Here is a 19801-nt window from a genome sequence, read left to right on the forward strand (position 1 = left end):
TTCTTCAAATATCTCTGTTGGCCTGCTGTTCCTTTGGCTTTCTGGCATGGAACATATACAAAACACAGCATTGCAGTATAGAGGGGCCCTCTCCATTTAAATTCCCTCACAGTGAAGAAAGAAGATGAAATGTTCAGAAAGCAGGCAGCATGTGGCTTGTTCCAGAAGCCCTGTTCCCTTTCATTGAGAGAAGCATTAGCTTTCTCATTCCAAGGGTGCGTGAGCAGTTAAGCCAGTTGAAGATGGCTGCAGCTAACCGTGTTGAACACAGTACTCCTGAAATTCCCTTTGATCCATGATCATTTTAACTTCGCCCCATTTCCTACTCTTTATCTATTATGTTGCACCTGACAGCTGCTGCACTGTTGATATTAGTCACTTTCTGCCTATGTAAGTTCCCATCCTTTTTCTTCAGATCACAGATGATCAAAACCTCTGGCTCAGTGGACCATAATCTGGATCTCATCAGTACTCTGACAAGGCATGTCTGTGCAGTTGGATGCATGAGATGATCTTCTAGCTCTGCCTGTGCTCTAAGATAGAAGGATATGAGCCAGGTCCTTGCTCAAATGAGCATGTAAGTTCATTAACAAGCATCCCTCGTGCTTACTTAGGAATCTGATTAATGAGACTCACAGCTAACAATTCTAATAGCTTTAGAATAGGCTTTTGTCCCTGGACAGAGCACATCTCTTTCCCAGTCCCCAAGCAGACAGAAGTGTGAGTTCCACTGCTGCTCTGTAGATGAGGACTTCTGTGTTTCTGTTCTTATCTGATCCACACACTCTGCAGAGTCTGGTCTTGTTCTACATAACATTTATAGTTTTCTGCTCTTGGAGATAGGCAATATCAGTATTTCCTGGTTTTTAAGACAAATCTTGTTCACCCATCCATTGCAAAACAGCTTTAGCTAAACCTCCTTGTGTTCATGCAGTAATTTCTTGGGTGAGAAATACTGATTAAACTTAATTTGTGTTATTTTATGTTGTTAAATTTTTGTTCTTGAGTGTAAACAAAAATTTAGAACATGATGCCTGGAGATGGAATCACTAGTGAACTAACTTACTTTGACAGCTATTTTTAATACAGTTATGTAGAACTAATTGTACAGGGCTTTCTCATTCTCTAGTGGAAAACAGGTTTGTCTTCATGCATGACAGCTGACAACATGATGCAAAATGTCAGGAGCAATTAGTTAACCACTAGTGTCACCCTTGCTAAAATCTTACTGAGAGGTCAGTGGTCATCCAAATCAGCAGTGCAAGAAAACACATAAGCATATTATGAAGCAATCTACAAACTATAAATAGGCTCTTCTACTGTGCGTAAGGGACACCTTTCGGTAACTGCAGTTTCCCTAATTTCCCTTAATCTCTTTGCTTCATGATTTTGTTAAACACTTTCAGTCTCATGGGCTTAGAGTTTTGCCCTTCTTTACTATGGACTTGTTATAAACAATCTCTACGCAAAAGCTGATTTTTCTCTTGTTTTGTTTTGGGTTGGTTTTTTTTTTTGGAGAACATATATGGCATTTTTACTCTTGCTTGATTGGATGAATGCATTTCTAGGATGTCTAGGACAAATCTATGCATGCGTAAGTTTAAACTTTGAGTTCTGTGGTCATTCATACCAGTGATATTTCATTCTGTTTGACTTCAGGGAACTCCTGTTTTGATAAGCGGGTGAGAAAACTCATTTAAAAGATGAGATGAATATTCTTAGTAAAGTCCTTACCCACTTGCAATTGTACAGCACCAGCTTTAGGCAGTAGGGTTTTACACTTTTGCATTGATAAAAAGATAACTGGCAATTCTATTTCTAATAAATTCATTTTAAATACTGCTCTCCACTTGCCGGTTGCAAATTTACAGTTGTATGGGTCCACTTGCGTTTTTGTTTTTTTTTTTCCTGACACCAAAGAAAATGGATATAGAAAGATTCCAGGAGACTGAATATGAGCCAGATCTTTGAAGTCAGATTTTTTCCATTGCTGCAGTACCTTAAAGGGAAGATAAAAATAGCTGTATGTCCTCTTTATATTGTCCCTCATCTTCCACTTTTTTGGTCCTTGCAAACTAGTTTGAAGCCTTAGATGCTGCTACTGTCTCTATTGAGATATTCTCTTAGCTAGAGTTCCCTGGAAGAGTTAAATAATGCCCTGGGTCCTTTGGGCCAAGAGAAACTCCTGTGTACTTCCTAAAACTGACCACCTGAAAGTCTGTTCTACAGGACAGAAATGAAACAAAGGAGCTGTTATTAAGACTATTTGATTCCATCCACTTTAGAGATTGCAGTGGTGAAATAGTTTGTCAGAAATAGTTTGTTACAGTGACAGCACTACAAAACAATCCTTGATAATACCTTTAGGCTAGAACAAAGGGGTGCAGTGGAAAAGATTTTCAGTACAAACAGCTTAAATCCTAAATTTATTTCTAAAATAAAATATAATACATAGCCTGTCTTAGGGCATAATGCATTAGCATAGCTGGTAACAATAATCCTAACAATTATGCTATTACACAATTAGGTTCCAAAGTTCCTGATTTTAAGACAGTTAAATAGCTGAAAGTCAAGGAGATACAAAATTGCTTGGGAGTTTTACTTCAGACAGGATGAAATTAAGAGGGTTACTTTGAGAGCTAGTTGAAACCATAAGTTTAATTAATTAATGGTTTGGGGCACAAGACTTCTGATAAAGCCGACTCTTTGTGGAAAAGAAAAAAAAAATAAAAACTTTCTTTTCCCAAGAAAATTAATCAAGTAATGGTTGCTTTTAATGGGGTTTGCCCCTGCTGCTTTTCCCACCCTTACCTGGTTTGCTAATTAGACTACAAGTCATCAAGAGATGATCAAGCCTCCTTGTAAAGGAGTCCCTGCAGAGACTGCCTGATTGCCTTAGGCTGGAAATTTTCAAAACCAGTTAGGGAGAGAGAAGCAAAATAAAAAGAATAAAGCTCAGGAGAAATGAATGAGTACAAAAGAAGGGTGGATTTTCAGGCAGTGGCTTGAAAGATGTGGCTATAACTTACTTGCTATGTAGTCAATGTTCTTTCTTCATCCTCTTTAAAGGTTCATTAAAGTCAATGGACAAACTTTTATGGGCCAAATTTGTAAAGTTGCTTTGATAGATAGACCCCTATTGGAATTAGGCTCCCAGATGCTGTTGAAATTTTTACAAGGAGCTAATCTACATCCCCAAGCAGTTTAAAAAGTTACCACATAATCTTTTCCATTACATATGTGATCAGGTCCTCATCATCCAGGCTAAGGGGAAGAAAATTTTGGATGATTTGAGTAAAGCGCAGAGCATATGTAATTTAGAGTGTAGGAAAATACAGTGAGAGTGAAGAGGAGAAAAGGAAAATCCATAACAGTAATACAAACATCCTTGAGATTCCAAATCCCCAAGGTGTTCATGAGTTCGACTGTGGTGTTTGGTTGGATGATATATATCGAGACTCTTTGGAACATCAAAATAATTGCATTTCTAAAATCATTTGAGTTTGTTTAACTACAGTAGTGATGAACTGGTTTAGAAATAACCTGATCCACAGAAATCCAGCACCCACTGTGGGTGCCAGATAGGTTCAGTCTGCACAGAAACTCATGGGCAAAGCAGTGGGTGGGGAGGAAAGGAAGGCTGAATTCTCTTCAAGCTCCATGGTTGGGATGATGATTCCAACTAACTTCTTTTCTTCTTGAACTAAATTCTTAATGCTGTTATTAAATTTAGTGAGAAATGAGTATTCAAATAAGCGCTCACATCAGATCATAAAGGGTTGTCATGTGTGATCAATGCATAGTTCATTTATGTATGTATCCTGCCTCGGACATTAGCCGACATTATAGGCCTAATTAAGAATATAGGAGCAATGTAAATGTGTGGTTTAATCTGAATAACCTTCCTGACCGCAGAAATTTGCAAACCTAAGAATTTTTGAACTTGAGATAATATCTTTCTACTTAAAGGCTCTTGATGGCTGTTTTTCCATTTATGATTTATTCAATTTCTTTTTGAAACCTGAGCTTTCCTGTGTCTTTGGAAATTTCATCAATGGAATCACCACTGGCACTAGCTTTTACTCTGGTGGTGGGAAAAAGAAACATGATGCTACAGCCATCACAGGGAAAATAGGAAGAGGCTACAACATCTGCTTCAGTTTGGGCTTCATGTTCTATGTCCTTATAGCAGCACTATGCTTGCCACAAATTTCTCCTGCCTACGGGTTTCTTTTACTTGCTTGCAGTCTGCACAGCCCCCTATCCCACAGCATAGTCAAAGACAGGTCAGGATATAATCTGTTTGGGCTGATCTTCATGACAGCTACTAAAAAGAGATATTCTATAGAAGTGCTGGACTTGATCACCTCCTAGACAAATTAAATTAAAACATTATTGAAATTCCCTGGAAGGGAAGATTAAAATTTTTCTATTAAATTAAACTCCTTGGTCAAAGAGGTGGAAGATTCAAAGCAGACGTTGTATCGGTGGCTAGAGAAGTTAATTATCCTTGAGTTAGTGAGAGAAAAATCAGAGCAATTGAAAATCCTTACCCAAGAGATCAAAACTTTTCCTATTAGAAAATCTTTTAGTAAAACCTTAGAGATGAGGAAAAACAAGTTTAAATGCAGAATGAAGATGATCATATACTCCTCTGCACTGTTCTATTGAAAGTTTATACTGTATGATACTGTGATACAGTAACCCTTCTATTTTTCTTTCTTTTTTTTCCTTAAAAAATTATGCATTAAACAAAATGACAAGAGTTGCAACCGGTTTTTTTCTTAAGCTCTTCCTCTTGGATTAAGAAACAGTACAGAGGGGGATGTGGAAGGGTAGAGTCGCATATGGTATTCTGCATCTTTTATTGGTAGGGCCAAGTAAACATAAGGCGTGCAGTTTTAGTATTCTGTGTGGGAAGTGATCACATTCAGATATGGTTTGGATATACTGGTCCTGATTCTTTGCCCATTTGTTCCAATTTTGTATTGGCAGCTGAAGAGTGGTGCTCTTACATTGTTGGTGTCCTGTTGGGTAAAATGCAAGAACTTCCTATTAACTCCAGTTAGTGAGGAGGAACTTTTGCTTTTGTGTATATTTTTCAAGTTTCTTTGTTTTGCTAATGACATGGTGGCGTTAGGTAGTGTCATTTGAATTGAAAGACTATTCCAGATCAAGCCAGTTTGTCAATTGGTTCTAGTTGTTCCATATTGCATTTCCATTATTGGTCAGTCTGTGGACAGAATGATTGCCAACTCTCCATGAGGACATCACTTTAGAGGTGTTCTTGGGTTTTGTCTGTTTGTTTGTTTACCCTTTCTCCTGCAATCAGAAACAAATATTTATCTCAGCATTAGGATCTGAACAGGCAATTCAATTACCATAGCTGAAAAAGTTATCATCTGTCAGCTAAGGGATATTAATGTGTCCATGTGCCTAATTTTTTGCACTAAGCATTCTGATTATTTTACTCTGCAGATGAGGAGTGGCAATTTGTTAGTGGTTCTGTCACTTTGGCTCACATGACTTAACCTCAAGAAAGGACTTTCATAGCGAAGTATTAATCACTATATTTAAATTTATCTAGATCTTCACCAACAAGCTGTATTCTTAACCTATGAAATGTATCTTCATATCTCTATTTCATTCTTGGCATGCCTCTATACCAGGACTTTCAAGGAAATAATACAGCTGGCATCTGGGCTTCCTGGATATTTTGTTTAGATCCAGAACTTTAGAATGCTTTCAGGCATGGACCCATACCAAGCTTTAGGGATCTGCTAACTATGAGAGTGTCTGCCATGTAAATTAAACAATGTGGATTAACTGCAGTTTCTTTGGGTAACTACTGACCAGTCTTGATGATTCATTGTCATGAGAAAATGGAAAAAAAAAAAATTATTGAATTTTTAGACCAGAAGTAGGAAGAAAAAATGGTTATCTTGGTACCTAGTAAAAAAGTGGAGGTGTCTGCAAGGTGCAGTTTTACCTCTCAAAACAAGTAGTTCTAAGCAATGCATAATAAATATGAGTGTGAGCTGTGAAAGTGACGAGAGCACTGTTGAATTAATAAGGATACTCTTTGCCTGTAAATTTGATTCTCTCATGATTTCATTCTTCCACTTATAAATCACAGGATGTTTGTTACGTATGCTCTTACTTCAAGCACAAGGAGCTTATCAAATACCATACATAATGTGCCTATGAACTGCTTGTGGTCTTTGCATCTGCGGCTTAACATAAGAAATGTCAAAAGGAAAAATGCTTTATGTTAGGCTTAGGGCTAGAAATATGACAGGCTTTTTTGTAATGATGTATGATCAGGCTTATGCAAACACAATGAAAAGATGTCAGTGGAATTTTGCTCAAAACTTTTTCCCTTATGGGAGCGTCCTATGGAAGCAATTAAGAATAAAACCAAGAGGATTCTATTGAATTTGTTCCAAACAGCTACTGTATGTAATAGAGAGCAATTGCTCCTTTTTGTAGGTTTTGGGGTTTTTTTTGTTGTTTTGTTTTAAATCATCCTCCAGAAGAACATGAATAATTATATCTCTGCTAGAAAATCTCAGAGGCTGGTTTCAAAAATCTGGGCAAAAATTTCCCAGAGGAATTAAATTATGTAGGCTTATTCAATATGACCCTATTCTTTAGGACAGTTACTAATTTCTTGTGTGATACATTTGAGAAGTATTTTCACGTAGGATAGCCAAATCTTGATGTAAGAGAGCCTCATGCTTCCAAATTTTTGATTAAAAAGTCCCCTTCATGTCTATACTTGGAAAAATCCCCTCTATTATACTGTACACAAAAAATTGCCTGGATAATAGCTAAGATGATGTTGGCTACAGTTTTTCTTAAATTACTAAGAATTTCTAATATATCCCCCAAATTGTTTGTACTTAGTTGTCTGATATAACTCTTGTGTTCTCTGTCTGTGCTCTTATCAGAATTTTGCTTGGTAGCTGTGAGCAGCCAATCTGATCTGTTCAGACTAGTAGCTCGCTACAGCTTCATGTTGTGCCATGTAAACATGGATTGACTTCCCCAGGCCATCTGGGCAACAAAACTGTTATGACTGGCACAGAAGAAGTTGACCAGTAGTTAATGGCAGCAACTCATTCTGAAATAGTTTCAGTGGGTGGAGTGGACCCCAGGCCCGTTAGGATGAATAGCTTTTTTTTTAAAGAATACTTTGGTTTTAAACTATACAGAAAGACGCCCCTGTGCTATGTCTAACCTTTTCAAATTCTATGCACTTCATGATATGGAAGTTCAATAGGGCGAAAGGATTAGATGTTTTTCTGATGGTTATCTGGAAATTCAGTAACTGGAAGGAAATGTTTAAGAAGTGGGAGAAGAATGGGGGCTTTCCTGAGGCAGCCTATGGTGAAGGGTCTCCTACCATCATGTCCTACACATTTTTCCCAACTAATTCTGTTCCTTTCAATTCTATAGAACTTTTAATATTCGCAGTTTATTACTCTCTTTGCTGACAGTTAAGGATAATTTCCATGTTTCTTGTAAAGCTTGTTCTTGATACAGCCTGATGTGGATAAAATACACTATTAGGGGACCTCTGTTGAGCTTTGTGACAAAGTAACCGGGATCTTGAGCACCATATATCATCATATTTGGTTTCAGGTTACTAATTTGGAAAGTTAGGTGATTGTGGAGTTAACATTGGGGGGACAAGCTGAATGGAAGACTTAGTAGAATGAGAGACTTCTGGAATGAGTAACATACTATCATTACAAAAATCAAACAATTGAGACTTGAAATACTCCTGGACTACCTGCCTCACTGATGTGCAATGGGTAAAATAGGCTACATCTTCTTAAAGTATTTATGTAGTCAAGGAGCATGACTGGAGATACAGGCGACATTTGTCTAATGAGAAATGAAGAATTCAAACAGGCATAATCATAACAAATGTATGATGGAAGGAAGACAAAATTAATGTCAGGTGCTAGGATTTGGTACAAGTAATGAACCTATTCGGAAGCTCTGTAACTATGTCAGAAGATACTGGTCTTTGAGCCATTAAGGGTCAACAATCCCTTTACAAAAACAATAAAGTAGGAATGTTTTGAGTTAAGTGTTCCAGTAAAGTAGAACATAAATCTTTCACTGGCTTGCAAAAAAAGAAAGTTAGATGGAACTCAAAGAACACTCACTGTTTTTCTCACATTTGCGAAAGCTGAGTAACTGGAAGCAGACTTGGCATTTGAATAGCCTCTTCATGTATCTCCTTAAAAGTCAATCACAACTGCTGTAAACTAGAGCTGCACAAAATGAATGCACTTAAGAGGTGTCTGGTGCCTGCCAACCCTAATCAGACAACATCGATCAGTCTTACACTGCACAACACTCATTACTGTACTTAGTACCCAGTCTACATGTCACTTGCTTCAGACCCTGCCCTCACATCCTCCTTTTAACCAGCTTCTCCCTCCACTCCCTCAGTGTCCTGACCTCCTTTGTATTAGGACCTCTGTCTTCGTCTTTCTGTGAACTGCTGCTTTTTCATACTAATGTCTTTGTATGCTCTTATGGGCCCTGAGGGGGAGTGTTCCACTTACCCACTGGACACGTGAACTCAGAAAAAAATGATTTCAAGGTAACTAGCTATTCTGTGATAACTTCCAAAGAGTGACAGTGTGTTAGCGTAGTGCTTAGACTCTTATAGAGACATAAATCTGACCCTAATTTGAGCATGCTTTGGAATAAGGGGAGTTATATCAAGCCAAAACCAAGGCTCACACTTTTTAGGGGGTCTTCTTGTGAACTTTATCCCTGAGATGAGCACACTCTACTGCTTTCAGTTACAGCTAAACTTACAGGGGCTGTGCCTGTTGTGCAATACACAGCACAAAGCTCTTGTGGGATCACACGTCTCACTCTAACTGGAGGACGGTATGGCATATTTGGCAATGGGCAGATGGTTAAAACAGACCCATTCAAATGAAGGTACCTCAGTTACATGTGGAACTGCAAGGCAAGTTAGAGGGACTTTATTTTTAAATAACAGGTTTTATGCCACAAACTTGTAAAAAATTTTGAGACTCAGAATAAGTATGTATTTTAGTGCGGTATTCGTTGTCCTTTTGTCTAAGCCTGAAACAAGATAAGTTTTATTTAAAGGAAAAAAAAAAAAATCAATCTGTGAGGGAATTGTCATTCTAAAAGAACCATCTGGTTCTGAGGTGAATGTACAATGGAAATAGATGTTCTCCAATCTGCTGACACTTTTAGGAATAAAAATAGTTGTTCTGTTTGTCCTTCAGCACTTTATTGAACCAGGGTTTCAGAGCCTGTTTCTCTTTGAATTCATGCTTAATGAAGCATAAGTTGTATTAATAGCAGTTATTAAATCTAGGTAGCGTAATATAAATTTCAGCTCAACGCAGAGAGTCTGACAATGGCTTAAGCAGCAAAGACTGGCAAAGCCCAGTTGTGATGCACTCCAGAGATCTCAATGCAGTTCCTAGTGATGCTGCCCATGAATCACTGCCCACATAAGCTGAAAACTGTTTCTGGATAAGAAAAGCCCTTTACCAGGGCCGAAGGATGTTTCAACAACAGTGTCAGTGAGGCACACTGCATAAATACTTTCAGAGAAGCGTGCTAAAGGATATGGAAGAAAAAAGTCCAGCAAGCATTTGAGGCCAGCCTGCCAGCTTTGAAAAGCTAGGAGAATATTTTTAATAATCAGCTCTCCATTTTTGAGGATAATTGAGGGGCTTGGTTATCTTGGATACTTACTCTAGGGGCTTTTACTATTTGTTGGGGAGAGCATACAGAGAGGGGTAATGAAAAGCACCCCAAGGACTCTGAGTTGAGCCGATCCTCATTTACTGTAGACAGCACTGAGTCTGAGCTAATTAGCTGTGCAAAACACAAGATGAGTGTGTGGAGCATTGTACAGAGATACCTAGCCTGGCTTTATACCTAAACCAGCTCAGGCACAGCAGCCTTGACTAGCCTGAATTCTGTGCTTTGCAAACACATCTGCTCTGCTCCTTGAAGACCAGGGAGTTAGTACACCTGCATTTATTTGGCAGCACACTTAAGGTGCTAAGCCCTTCCCAATCCAGCTGCCTTTGCATCAAACCACTTTGGGAGCTGCTTCGCCTATGGTACTGTTTATTCACAGATAAACTGCTAATAGATAATCCAAGTTGATTGTACTTGTCAAGTCAGAGAGGCTAATGAGTAGCTTACGTTCCCATCTTATCTTCTGTACCAAAAAGGTCCAAAATACTTCTTTACAGAGTTAACTAATCAATACATAAAGTACATTACACAAACAACACATGTATTGTTTGATCTAGTTATTGATCTTTGCTTGTTGAATGAATGAGAGCCTTAGTTTAAGGCTAGATATTTACTGAGAAATATGGAGAAAAAGGGAAGGTTAGTATATAGAGACAGAATATATAAAGCAGAATCTGATAATCCCAGCTGATACAGTGCCTAGTTTGGATTCTTCAGATTGTAGAAGTCCAGTATCTTGCTTATCCAAGCTGTACACAAAACCCCAGGAGTATTAATAGGTGAAACCTAGATACTAGGGAAACAGCATGAGTTCTGTCATTTACATAGGTTCATGAGTGATCTCATCAATGTGTATAAATATCTGAAGGGAGGGTACAAAGCCTGGCTGTCTGCAGTGCTGCCCAGTGACAGGACAAGAGGCAATAGGCTCAAATTGAAACACAGGAAATTCCCTCTGAACATCAGGAAACACTTTTTTACTGGGAGGGTCTTTGAACTCTGGCACAGGCTACCCAGAGAGGTTGCAGAGTCTACTCAAAGATATTCAAAAGCCATCTAAATATGGTCCTGAGCAGCCAGCTGTAGGTGCCCTGCTTGACAAGAGGAGTTGGGCAAAGTGACCTCCAGTGATCCCTTCTAGACTCAACCATTAGTGGGAGGTGTCCCTGGCTGTGGCAGGGGGATTAGAACTTGATGATATTTAAGGTCCCTTCCAACTCTAACCATTCTATGATTCTATATGTCATTAAGACCACCATTACCTACACAGTACCAGGACAATAGTAAAATCGTTTAGCTCTTAAACTGTATTTTCTTAACAGAGGTAGGAGGTAACAATCATTTGGGGGTTTGAGGAATCTATATATCTCCTGTAAATTTCTAGCTATGCCATTTCCTGGTGTAGTTCAATCAGTGATTTTAGGTTTCCTTGGATTGTAAACTGTTTTACAGCAGTGACCAAGATGATTCCTGATCTCCACTGATGCCCATACCACAACTCTCATTAATGTTATTGCAGTTAAAATTTCACCCCTGTTGCCTCTGATGGTCTCATTTGTAAGATCTGGTCACTGGTCCTGAATCTTCCTCCACAATTTATACTGCAAGTGGTGTGATGGCTATGTTGAGGCTGTCCTAGTGTTTATTCTCCTCCATCCCCCCCCCTCCAATATTAGTAAGCTTCCAAGAAAAAACAGGTTCCTGGTAATGTGTGTGTCTGGGCATGTATCTGTCCATTGGGTATTGCCTTTCATCACACAGGGTTTCTGAAGCCTCTGGTGAATAAGGCTGATGTTTCTGGATGCTGTGGTCACATGATGGTCAAAATGGTTTTCAGAGGATGATTGTTCAGTGTCTTATGAAAGCTAATGCACATTGAAGTGCCCAACTTCAAATGCAATCACTTCCAGAACAAGTAAGTAGACATGTTTCAAAATCTTAGCTCACTTCTTGCTCTCTCACCCTTAAATGTAGAAAGTAGTTAAGATTAATATTCCCCATGACAATTATTCTACTTGGAATGGAGGTGTTTACAAAATAGTAGAATATATATCAGTGTCTTTACTGCACTGAAAAGCAGTAAGGAAAATAACTTTTGTGTACTCTAGACTTCTGATATAGGATAAATAAGCTTGATGCTTCCTGCTTTAATAGGCTTTGCCTCAACAATAATTTTGGTTAAATGCCTCAGCTTTGCCTTGGCATTTACTTAAGCAGCAGAGGACTATTATTCTGCAACAATACTCTATCCTTTAAACTACCACTCTTAGTTATTATTCTGAATGGGACTGAAACCAGCTGTTCGGGCCAAATGGCATTTATTTATTGTGAAAAGTAACCTAAAAATTACAACACTGCCATTAAACTGAAGAAACATATGGGATACTGCCTTTGAATTCAAACTTCTGGTCTCGCTAATTTCAGGGATTTCTACACTACTTTCCCACTTCCAAGTCTCTCACCAACTAGATGGTTATTGTTGTCTTCTAAACATATGTACAATGGGAATGCAGTGCTCATGGCTGACAGTTTTATTGTTAGATGGAAGCTCTTGTTCTTACATTTCAACTGTCTCTGGGAGTATCATAGGTCTAATTTAAAAAAATAATAATGTCATATTATACTAATCACTGGGATGAGGCCTTGTCTGGTAGGTGGATCACCTTGTCAGAGTAAAAGCAGTCATTGGCATTTAGGTTTTACTTTTTAGAACATAATGTGCTGGAAGAAGCAGCTGTGAGAATTGTGCATTTCAGAATTCCTCTTGCTGTTCTCCCTGCACCCCATTGCTTGTTGCTCTGCTTGATTTTGTCATATCAGGAGAGATCTCCCACCAGTATTATAGTCTTTTCAATTCTTGCTTGTATAAAACTGAGACCTCCAGTATACGTTGTGTAATTTAGGACCATAAAGTTAATTGCATAGGTGATATGGTAGAAAGTATTTCTAGTTTGTTAAATATTTTTAGGAAGTTTGTTGTGCCTCTTTATATGAAAGAAGGCATTCCATTGACTGAAATGCTTTCTTAATACTCAGGTTAATATTCAGCAAGTATAGAGCAGTTCATTCTAACAAGTTTCTACAGGTCTCCTAGACCACTGTAGATCTGCCCCCAATGTGTATAAAATCAAAAATGTCTATAACCTTGAATAATCAGTATTTTTTTTTTATATTAACCTTTCCCTAATATGTAGGGATTGCTGTATCTTTATGCATTTGTCATGTTTTTAAGGAGAAAGGCAGCTGGATGTTGCAGTGAGGTTCAGTCTGAAAATGAGCAGTGGGAGAAAAAGATTTGCTCACAACAGCAATATTTATCTGCAATAATCCTATAGGATAGTCATCTTGCTATTTAAGCTTTTATGTAGGACTTGACACAAGTAGGGGTCACACTATACATTAGAAATCTAACTAGAAAAGGTTTTTCAGTTCCATTTTGTAGTTGGCAAAAGTGAAATACAGCGGATGATAAAGAGTCTTATAAAGATGACAGGCAAAAAGGGCAGAAAAAGGCAATGTAGGTTGGCATATTTGGGGCTCCTGTCTAATTGCTCTGCTACACCACATTCCAGGTAGCATTTGTAATTATTCTTATTATTGTTATCCATTCTATGTGGTATCATTCATGAGATTAAATCCAAGGGTCCTTCATGCTCTAGGTTATAAAACATGCAGTAGAAAAGACTGCCCCCAAAACCTTACAAGATAAGTATTAAACAGGCCCCAGCAGGCAGCTAAATATCAGACAGACAGTGGAAAGCAATGAGACAAAGCTGAGCAGCCTGATAAGGAGCCATCCTAAAGCAGCAATTATCTAACTAACCTTCTGCAAATTGCATGAAGCTGTGGACAGACAGTGTTTTCTTAAAGAGAGCATATGCTCTGAAATGACTATCTGCATCCTGGAACAGTCAGGGAAGGAGTATTCTGTAGGGTGGCTCAGACTTTTGGGACTGCCAATTAACAGCAAAATTTTCTTTAAAATATATGTAAAAAGGTATTGCAGCGTAAGACACTTCAAAATCGAGGTCACCTGTAGGTACTGGACCTCTTGAAAAAATATTTTTGATGTCTTGAATATTTTCTGAATGCCTGAAAACATTCCTTTTTCTTCCTACCTCCCCAATCACCATATATGACCATATATGATCAAGGAAAGTCCTCACCACCACCGAATCAAATGGGAAGCAAATTGTAACTACACCTCAAAGTCACATAGTGCCGTGCCTTTCCCTGGAGGGCTCTGTGGAGCAGATGCACAGGCACAGCAAAAAAGTAGCCATCATTTTAATAATTTCAAACTTGAAAGTATAGAGATGAGCGTGTGACATGCAAACAGATCTAAATGGTCTCTTGGATTACATTTTTAAAAGTTTTATCCCTAAAGAATGGAATAATTTTGAATAATATTCCTATTTTGAATAATATCTTCACTTATGAGTGACAACAGATGAAAAATTCAGAAAATAGAGGGGTTCTTTTACCTGCAGAAAGGCAGGTAAATTACTGGCAGGTGTGACCACTCAGGGATCTTCCAAGCATTTAATCCACAAAGAGATTTATTGCGTTTTTGGTTCTTGCTGGAGTTGCTAATAGTATTGCTAATTGAGGTGGTGATTCTTTTTGTCATGAACATCTGGTTGATGGAATGAGACAGAAATGTGCTGCAGTTAAAAGCTGTAGAAATCTCTCAGATTGCACAGTAAGGGGGAAGATACAAGAATGTGTGTAAAATGAAGCAGTACCATCAATCCTCTCCATAAACTAAGCCAACCATCTCTTCAACAGAAAAATGCTTTGCTTGTTCTAAAGATTTACATGAGCTTGAGTCATTACCCTGAAACTCCCAATCTGAAACTCTCAGCATCTCATTCTTGCCTATCTGTGTGAAGACATAAACCTCACAAACAAGGTCCGCAGTTCTTGCTTTCTTCAGTGACCACCACACTGAAAGACAGTAAGAACAGAATCCTTCCTTTACTTCTAAATTGCTATGACCTGCCCCAAGCCTCTAGCCAGTACAGCTAGAAAGGGTTAAAAATAAAGCCTTGCCTACAAATTTTTAGTAATGTCAGAAACATAGTTGAACTCTTTCATTAAATGCTAAAATGCTAAAGGTTTTGCTTGTATTTTTACATGAGCTCTGTTTTACAATGACTTTTGCAATAATGTGTCTAAATATAATCTTCCCCTCTTTATCCACGGTTACATTCAGGGAACTTATACAATTAAACTTTTTTTTTTTTTTTTGAAAGGTCAGAGTAGGAAGACATTTAAACCCTCTAATTAAAAACACAGAAAAGTATATCTGTTTCTCCTCACGCCAAGGTCTCTAGTGATTTTTGGGTCTAGTACCCACCTCTGTCAATGTCTCTTTGTAACACCACTAACTTTACTGCAGACGACATTTTGCGAGGTCTTGGGAAATTTGGAGATTGCTGAGACTTAATTTTGTTTAACCAAAATCTGTTACACAGATTAATTTTTCTCTGTGAACTTCTGGAGCAATTTTTCTCATTTGTATATGTTTATAAATCCTTTTTAGTTATTGTTGTTTACTTTTTTTTTTTCTTTTGAGTGGATATTTCTGGTTAAGGAGTTAGTGGGATTTGCTCAACTCCCAGGTGAAAAATTTGCTGTTTCTAGGAACTTCCCAGCTGGATGTCGCTCTTTGATCCCCTTGGTGGGCTTTCCCCTAAACCGTTTCATGCAGAAGCATCCAGGGGAATTTAAAAACTGTCTGTAGTCTTATTTACTTGCTGTTGTATTTTGAGGAAAAGCATCAGACTGTAACTTCTTGCTTGGGGAGAGTGAGAGAAGAGGCAGGAAGACTGTGAGTGCTGCTGATCTGGTCAGGTAGCATTGTTGAAGGTAGGAGGAAATCTTTGGCCATTGCTTTAGTAAGGCTGCCATGTGAGTGTGTGTGGTAGAAGGCAGCAAACCTTGAAGATTCTAGATTCTGTTGCTAGTCTACATTCAGTGAATTTGTTATAGTCAAACTGAAGTAACTATAAATCACAACCTGTAGACCACGAAGAGCTGTACTGCAGCTCTTGGTGCTGTTTGGCTGCTTTACTCTGCAGAATAATCTGCATCATGACAGGAAGGCAGATCTAAATCTGTTGGTCCTAAATCTGTTACTGCTTATATTTTTGCATCTCATGTGTAATAGTTTATCATCTGAGTAACTACAACTTTTAAAAAACATTGAAATCTCTGAATGCTTGTCTTCAGGCCCATCCATATCTGTCACATAAGAGCTTACTGCTAATCTCTGTTACTTACTATAATACTTGCTACTGTCTGCTTTGCACTTGATCCTGGGACTAGGACCAGCTTCTAGTTTCATGTTTTCAGTGTGATAATACAAGCAATAACTTGTAAGTGAAAAGGCTATTTGTATCAGTTAACTTTTAATTTCCAACTTTTCTTCCTAGCGTGTCTTGTGTGTGGAACTAAGAAAATAATGCTGAAGTTTTGTGCATCTGTGTTAGGAGGTTTTCAGCTTCCTAAATTGTGGAAAATTAGCATAGTGTTTGATACTAGAGATGTCTGTTCAGACACACTAAAACACTACCACTTTTGAAAGCTTTCTTAAGCCGGGAAGGAAGATCATAGAGGTCGTTAGAGAACCTGCAAAGGCAAAAAAGGCTTTTAGTTATGAATGGGAATGAAATTATGAAATTATTTCAATTGATAAAATTAAAAGTCAAAATTATTAGCTGTCCTATAATAAATAATTCTTTGCAAAGAGAGTTATAGAAACTGTATATGCCCTGGCTGATTTTTACTGATTTCTACTGATTTTTCAGAAGTTCTTCAAGAAATCTATAAATGAAATGTGTTACAACATTCTGTCTTAGTTATTAGCGACAATGTTTTCTAATATTTATTTACAAATAGTCACAAAAGGAGGAAAATTATTGGGTGGAAAATTTTGTGCTCCTTTTTGAGAGCACCCATAACTCATTTTGTTTTGTTTCTTTAAATCACTGCAACTTCATTGTGATCCTAGTCTCAGGACTTCTGAGAAGCCCATCCTGAATTTTTGGCAGGTGTTACAGCCCTTTAAATTGCTAGAAACAAAATGCATGGTTGAAACCTGTGGTGACTTGTATGTCTTTTCAAGTCATTCCATAGTAGACCTATATTTTGTATTTAGAGAGAGTGCCAGGAGTTAATGGTTGATCTGGTTGGGACTAATGTGTGATACAATTATCTTTCTTTCCTATTTTATTTTTTTTTCTTTTAACTAATGGCACACAAAAAAGTATAAACCCAGATTGCCATGAAGGGTGAGAGGAGAAGAGACAGGCAAAAATTTCTCTCTAAGGAGGGAAAGATAATTAGATTTTAAAACCTTTTTTCTTCTTTTTTTGTTTTTCTTTTTTTATTAAGAAAACAGGCCTTGGAGCCTTGCTTGGATGGTGCAGTCAGCACAGCTACTCCTAAGTAATATTTCAGGCCCTCAGGAAGCTTTATTATTAAAAAATGAAAACGACCATATTTAATCCCGTTACACTAAAGGGAATAACCTTTCAGGAGCGTGGGAAGGATTATTTAAATGCATCTTCTTGGCTCTCCTTAGGTAAAGAGGAAGTGGAACTTTATACCAAAGTCATGTTTATGCGTATGAGGGATTTATGAAACCTCACTCCTCCTGTAGACTGTTACCAGTGAAAATGGAATTGTGGACCACCAGGTCTCAAAAAACTATGAGGCAATACCATTCAAAGTAAAACAATGAGACGTTTAGTCAATAAACATAACCCCAGTAACCCATGTAAACTGTTACAGCACAGTCAGAGTAAATTAGGTTTGGAGTGACCTCTAGAGGTCATCTGTTCCAACCCCCACTACCTCACCTCAGAGCAAGCTTGAAGTTAGACCCAACTTTAAAGTCAGATCAGGGCCTCAACTTGTTAAATTTTGATTGTCTCAATGGATGGAGGTTCTTCAGCCACCCTGTTCCAGTGTTTAACCGTGCCTACTGTGAATTTCTGTCTAATCACAATTTCCCTTGCTGTGACTTTCATCTGTTGCCTCTTGTCCTTTTGGTTGTGCCTCCAAGAAAAGCCTGGCCATTAGGTAACTGAGAACAGCAATTAGATCCTTCCTCCCTTTCCTCCCGGCTGAGCAAATTCAGCTCTCAGCTTCTCTTCATCTGTTTTGTACTCCAGATCCTTTACAATCCTGGATTATCCAGTTTGTCAGTGTCTTGTACTGGGGAACCCAAAATGGAACACACAATTTTGGATACAACTTTACTAATTACAGATACAGGGAATAATTGCTTTCCTTGACCCATTAGAGTGCTCTTACTGGTGCAGGCAGTATTAGACCAACAAAAGGGTACAATGCTGACTCACGTGCACCGTGTCCACCCAACCTGCCGTCCCACAAGTCTTATTCCAAAATGCTGCTTTCTACCCTTTCAGCCCCCAACCTGCACTGTTGCAGGGAGTTATTCTATCTCAAGTGCAGGGCTCCACATTTGCCATTGCTAAAGTTTTGTCAGCCCATTTCTTCAGCCTGGTGAGGTCTGCCTGAATGGTAGCTCAGCCCTTCAGTGTGTCAGCTGCTCCTTCCATCCTTTTGGAGTCATTCTGCAATGGTATGTCTGCAGTGTAAGGCAGACCTCCCATGTACACCTGTTTGCAAGGTTCCTTCTAGTCAGCAAAGGCAGATTGCTAACAGACCTTTCAGGCTGGATGGAGTATAAATGAGGTTTACAGGTCAGATTTTTCTTTTTTCTAAGCCAGAAAAAAATGTCAAGCAAACGCCCTTAGGCTATATAATACAGCTATATTCTTTTTGTGAACTGAAAAATTGTACGCAAGCACAAGAAGACAAAGTGTAAGTTATTTTGTAGGCTATTTAAGGCTAATCTTCAAAACTGGAAACAATTGCTCAGGTATATATTTCTTCTCTTATGTAAAAAATGAGTTTTATTCATTTTTGCAGCCTAAATAACAACAGGTCAATAAGATGCTAAAAATGAATATTTGTCAACTGTTTATACATATTTCATTTGCTCTGAATGAGTCATTACATATTTTGACTTGGGAAAAGATCATGTTTAGTAAAAGGTCCTTTAGGCTATTGCATGTTTATAGATAACTATGATAATGTTTTATGACATTTTATATATACTTGACCTTCATATATGCAGACATTTTAGATGTATATCTTAATTGTATAGGCAAAGCTATTTTCAAAGTATATACTGTATCCAGTGTATATGCTATATTTAAATAACATTTCTGGAAAAGCATTTAGTGGTTCTTCAGGAAGTTTTTTTTTAAATTTTAACAGCCTGTTAGGGGCTTTACAGGCTACATGTAACAGGAATGTTGGTCTTTGTCATTTGTTGTTCAGGTATTGCATAACAGGCTTTTGCCTTTCACCAAGGCTGAAGTGGGAGTTGGACCCTTCTGAAAATTCGAAAGATCTGAATCATATCTTATACAGCTGATGTCGCGTACTTAACTGGGCACAGGTAAGGAAACATATACGTTGAGTTTTTATTGTCTTGTGACTTGTAAATCATATATTATGTAATCAGTGTAACATCTCATTAAAGAACTAGATTGAGTCTGAGTAGCTAACGAGGAGGGGAGCTCTAGGCAGAGCAAAAAGGAGTCAGGTGATGAGATCACATCTATCACTTACATGTGCAAATGAAATTCATAGGCCGATGACTCAAAATGATGTTTTTCCCTTTGTACTATTTCACAGTTTATGTGTGTAATATCTAGTATAATCATCTTTCTCCTTACTTTTCTATCATCTTTTATCAGACCAAAATGAAGTGTGAAAATAGATGGCTATTAAATGTAAATACCAACAAGTCTTCAAAAAGTTCCCTTTCCCTTGCTTCCCCTGCCATATTCTCAGCAGAACGATGAAAACTTATGTAGATGCTTTAAACCCCTGCTGAGTCTTTTGGCACGTGACATGTTGCTCCCTAGGAATTAGTAAAAAAGCTGACAGATATAGACCAGATATTTAACCTTTGCCACAA

Source organism: Calidris pugnax, unplaced genomic scaffold, assembly GCF_001431845.1.
Source record: "Calidris pugnax isolate Ruff unplaced genomic scaffold, ASM143184v1 scaffold398, whole genome shotgun sequence".
Classification (NCBI taxonomy): domain Eukaryota; kingdom Metazoa; phylum Chordata; class Aves; order Charadriiformes; family Scolopacidae; genus Calidris; species Calidris pugnax.